Source organism: Rhinolophus sinicus, chromosome 15 (genome assembly GCF_057876585.1).
Source record: "Rhinolophus sinicus isolate RSI-liver-muscle chromosome 15, RSI-T2T, whole genome shotgun sequence".
In the NCBI taxonomy this organism is placed as follows: domain Eukaryota; kingdom Metazoa; phylum Chordata; class Mammalia; order Chiroptera; family Rhinolophidae; genus Rhinolophus; species Rhinolophus sinicus.
Window position 1 is genome coordinate 87,881,455 of NC_142515.1, and position 6,000 is coordinate 87,887,454.

Below are 6,000 nucleotides of genomic sequence, written 5' to 3' on the forward strand. Positions count from 1 at the left end.
TCGTCCCACCTGGTGGAATTCATAGGTTTGAGTCCACTAGTAGTATTAAATCATGTAATCTCCACACCTATACTGAATCCTCACTGTTGTCCTTGAAACACCTACCTGTGGAGGCACAGAGTGTGGAGCTTGGAAATAGCCCCTCCATCCAAATTCCAGCTGTCTGCTCACTAGCTTCGTCGCTTTGGACCCACTTTTTTAAATGTGACCTCAGTTTTCTCATCCATAAAACAGAGATAATCTTAGGGGTAATATTATTTTACAGAATTGTTATAAATATTATATTAGTTACTATATATGTGCTGTGCGTGCAGTACCGGGTATATAGTGAACTTCTGGTATCTGTTTGCTATTATTCTCATCTTGAGTGAGTTCTAAAAAGTCAAATTATTTCCAGTCCCTCCAAATACATTATTAGAAAAGAGCCTTTTCCTCCTTCAGTTTGACCTAAATGGAATAACTCTAAGACACAGTAGCTCCTTCAAAGGTATGCTGCAGAGAGGCAGCAAACTGGTTAAGAACTTAGGCTTCACCACCAGAAAACACAGAATTTAAGTCTGATTTTGCCATTTCGTAGTCATTTTACCTTGAGCAAATTAGGTCTTTTATTTCACTCTCCTAAGTTTTGAAACAAATGAAATACCTAATAGGGTTGAACTGAGAATTAAGTAAAATTGTGCATCTAATGTACTTCCTGGCAGGTGTAGACACATTAAAAAGGTGGTTATTATTATTAATTGGCATTTTCCTAGTGGCCTATGAGAAAAACCTGTACATTGTGAGCTGTCAGGCAAGAAATTAAGCTTACACACACACACACACACACACACACACACACACACACACACCCTGGTGACAAATTAAATAAAGCTAGGGCAGTTTTATTTGAAAAATTCCACATTACAAAACCTACCAAATTTAAATAAAGATTTAGGTAGCATTGCTGATGTTGCTTTAAAATTCCCCAGTAATATACTTCTGTGACTGAAATCTATAATGCCTCTCATCTGGCCATTTTCTGTCACCTTAATTTAGTTCATATGGTGTTGTGTTCATTTTTTTTTCATATTATGAGCATAAGATAGGTCTCCCAATTTTTCCTATGCAATTTCCCTATCAATTGAAATTTGTACATTATTTCATTCTACTTAATTCATGGAAATGAAAATAAAAAGACCCTGAAGCTTTCATGAAACATACCATATACTTCCAATGCAATGAGAATAATTTCATTTAGAAAATAAAAAATGAAGTAGTACCAGATTCTTGTGAAAAAGGAACACCCAAACTCCACAGGGCCCATTATCCAGGTAAACCACTTGCCAAGGTTTTTCTGACCTTATGCTATTTTGAAGATAGGGAATAAGAGTTGGAATGAGTGAGTCATTCATGAGCATATTACTGTCACCTCATAATCTTTGACCCTCTACTGGCTCCTTCAGCTAGTTACTCTTTGGGGCCCTGCAGTTCTGCTAATCTATCTGACAAGTTCTGTGCACTGGAGAACTGCATGTCTGATGGTAGCCAAGAGCCTCTAGCCCCAGCTAAATCCCATTCTTCCTTCAAGCATCTGGTCAAGCCTCACTTCGTATTGTATCCTTCCTGACTCTCCAGATTATATTCTAGACAGAAATGCCGCTACTCTACCTTGCATTAAAGTCATTGATCTAATCAAGACCACCTCCTTTCACACACATCTTTGCCATGATAGAGGTCACGGCTTTTGGGTGTCTGAATCCCACAAAAGACCTTACCCACGTAAGTGCAAAATAACTTTTTTTATGGACAAAAACAGAATTGAGTCTATTTCAGCGATCGAAGTAATGTTCTAATATTCCATCACTGGAAACATTTAACACTGGAATGAAACTGAAAATTAATTTTAAAAATCTATACATTTAATGTAAAAGCAGGGTTTGGGATCAGACAACATCTTTAAGTCCTTGTTGCTCCACTTGGTAGATGTTTTTTGACACTAATTATTTCTTAGCTCAATTTTTCTCACCTTTAAAATAAAATGCTTACCTCATATGGCTGTTTTGCAATGAAAACACATCAGGTATATAAATCACTTAGCGTGGACCTTGGCATATGACAGGAATAAAAATTTCTGACTGCAAATACAAATATTCATGAGAACACTGACGATCAAATCAGATACTGTGAAAAGAAATTTCATTCATTTTGTAGTTCTAAATTATAAATAATAATATATATATTCTAATTTATAACCATAGAATGTTTTATAATTTATAACTATTTATAAAATGATTAGGAAAAACAAGATTATTCCTTCACTGGTAAAAAGAGAATATGAATAAAGACTGAAAAAAGTTATGTTATATCCATTACAGAACTTAATTACTTTAGGATTTTATCTCTCCTTTCCATTCTCTACCTAGAAATAATTAAATGTCCAAATGGCAGTAATACCTCATAGCTAACTTTATTAATTTAGCTTTGCTAAGTAAATTTCTGACAACCTGGATTTATCATAGCAAATAATCTTTCAGTAACCAGTAAATAAAAACACAACATGCTGAAATGAATCAAATTGAAAAAGCTGACATTGTCTACTAACTTCTTGAATAAGTTTTTGGGTAATCGGTTGACATATATTTAAAACTTATGCGACTTCAGTTTTTATGATGCATTGTAAAATCACCAAGTTATTTTGTAACTTATTTAACTCTATTCATAATACGCAGCTGCACTTGAACACTAGTTTTTCTGTATTTCTAAACTCTCCATTATGTTCTTGCTTTGGTTCTGAGGCCAGGCCAAATTTATTTTGTATGCTGCACTGGGCTTTCAGGTGGCAATAATTAATGACCTTGGCCTTCATCTTCAGGCATTATAATTCACTTTGGGTCGTTTTTGCAACCACTAAAGCAATAGCTTTGCACTATAAAACTAACCTCCAATCAATATGAAGCATCTGAGGTGTGTTTATTTATATATTTATTGCTTTTCATCTTCAAAGCACTCGAACAACGTTAACTAATGGTCCCTAAAACAGGTGAACATGTTTTGTTTGAGGCTAGCAACAGTAGCTCTAAAAATCTGAGACGCTGTAGCGGCTTCAACTCAGAGGGGACAATTTCCTTCATGTTTTTCCTCTTCCTCACCTCCTGGGGAAAGCTTTTATTCAGATTTACTCTGTGTCTGACAAGCAAAAAAAAAAAAAAAAAAAAAAAAAAGATCTTGTCAACAAAGCAGAGCAGTTGGCCCAGGGATATCAACTGTCTAAACGGATTCTGATTGTCTCACAGGTCACTAGAGCACTAGAATATCCACAGTGCTTTTGCCAGCGTGCACAAGAGAGCTGAGTTACCAAAAGCTGCTACTCAGACAGGGTTTTGAAAGCGTCCCTCATCTTGAATTATCTAGCTATTTCAGATGAAAATAGGTGTGGTGTTCTAATTTTTTGCTAGCAGGAAAAATGCTGACATTTCTGGATAATTTCCTCCATTTCTACTTTAGTTAACATATATTTGATAGAAGGTTATACCTAGTGCTTTCCAAATTATTACCACTCCTCTAAAAACACCACCATCTGTGAGTTGAGGTTACAATTCATTGTAAGGCTGTGCTTAGTATCTCACTCTTCACTATTAAGTATTTTGGTAGTAAGACAGTTGGAGAGGGTTGCTATCTTTTTTCTCTATCTCACTGTTCTTCAGAAGGATTAAAAAGAAGTCTGCCCATTCACATGTGTTTCGACATTAACATAAAAAGTAATTAATCCTATTGCTAGAACAAATTATAAGTAGCTCCCTCTTAAAATAAAACACTTCAATAATTGCAAAAGGAATAACAAAAGAGTTAAACATTTCTAGGTAACCTGCAAAACTGAGTTGAGAAGTTCTCCTTTGTTTTTTTAGCTCTATAATAACAATTGCTATGAGAAATGGAAATTGTCATGTGTTTGGCTTTAAAATCAGTGCAAAGTTTATGGCTTACTCTTTTGAAATCATCAGCCCACATGCAGAGAACCTAGCTGTTTGCTTTTAATTACTAGTAAAACAGGAAAGCAATTAGTAGAGCAATTAATTCAATATGTAGTGGGACATTTTACTAGCCATTTTTATTCTAATAACCCAGTATATTAGTGTCTCTGTTCACAGGATATGCTCTCAAAGGATAAGCAATATTATCATGAAACAAGAAGCTCTTCATAAAATAGAGGACATGCCAGTTAGTCATCTTAACTCTACAAAAAGCATAATATCAAAGTAGTTCAATTACTAGCTCGTACTCTTCCTAACCCCCAAAATTAGCTTGCTCCTAACTAAATTGGTATTTATTGCTTTGACCTAAGTATCAGAGTTATTTTTAATAAATAATTTCCCAAAATAAACATCGAAGTGAATAATGTGATGGTAAATTTTAATTTAGTTCACTAGAACTAATTGTATTTGCAAAATTAGTAGTTTCTTCTTTCAAATGTCAACTACTACAGGCTGAAGTGATGACAACTTTTTTGTCATCTGTAAGATTTCCTGTGCCTTTTAGAATTTTTATCAAAGATAGAATCTCTTTTCCCCAATTGTTAATATGTTTTTCCATGAAATTAGTCTTTAAACCATGTCACTCATTTCTGTAAGTTTTCTGAATGATTTCTCCATTTAAAAGTTCTCTGAGGATTTATACTGGTATTTTTGTACCACAATTGTGAGAGATTTTTGTATCTATTTTAAGCATTATTTTGTTTTATTAATGTTCTAATAGTTAATATGATGGGCAAAACAATCAAAAGTATAAGTTCTACATCAGAGTTTGAATATTGAAAGTACTATATATGAGGAAAGTTGAAAATTAAGATTATCAAAGGAATATTTGCATGTGGAAGCTATTACAATGTATTAAGTAGTGGACAATATTACCTCCTTTTCTAGCAATATCATTAACTAAAACTCGTAAAGAAATACTGATCTTGTAAGTGTTGAATTTATAACATTGACTGTGATAATAATTAAGTATATCTAACACTGCAAAAAGAGAAAAATCTAATAATAATCTAAGTCATCAAATAACCTTAACTGGGTTGAAGCATTTGCTCTGGAGAATGTTAAACCAACTTTCAGATCCTGTTTTTCTTCTAGGTCTTCAAAAGCCATGTAGTGTTGAAACTCTTCATTTCAAAGAAAGAAACAATGCAGGAGTTACATACTAATACTGTGTTTCCCTGAAAATAAGACCAGGCCTTATATTAAGGTTTGCTCCAAAAGACGCATTAGGGCTTATGTCCAGGGGATGTCATCCTGAAAAATCATGCTGGGCTTATTTTCCGGTTAGGTCTTATTTTCAGGGAAACACGGTAGGCCTTAATGGACTTTACAGTATGGGGTTCTAATTGGAATGCTGTCTAAGGCATTACCAGGACTGTACAAAGAGGATGCTTTATGCAGATAACTTTGGCAACTGTATCCCTGTTGGCTGGTCAGTTTTTTGACATCCTGCGACCTCTAGTGAGAACCAGAAGTTGTCAGCCAACATAAATTTCCTTACCCTGTGTGAATCCCTACAGGAACTGCAGATAAAGAAATAAACCTCTGCAAGGCTCATAGAATACTTTTTCTTTATCCAGATCACAACACTAATTCAGGTTTGAGAGAGTGAAAATATTTAAAAATATATACCTTTAGAAAATGTTCCTCAAATTTTCTCAAAATTTCATCACTGTCAGAGTACCTTCTGTTACTGTATAATACAAACAAACAAGCATAAAAATGCATATGAATAAAAGGAAAAACAGTGAAAAGCCCAATAATAAAATAAGTTGAGTATCAAAGGACAAAATAATGTGCCTCTTCTACATTTTACAAATAATTAAAAGTGGACAGTTATTTGACAATTGTTTTCCAGCAAACATTTTTGTAAACTATATCCTCAAATTTTAAAACAATACAATTATACTGTACTTTGGTTAATCCTGTAAAGTGTATACTATTTCCCAAAATTAAGATATTAAACAATTAAGTGCATCTCAATGCAACA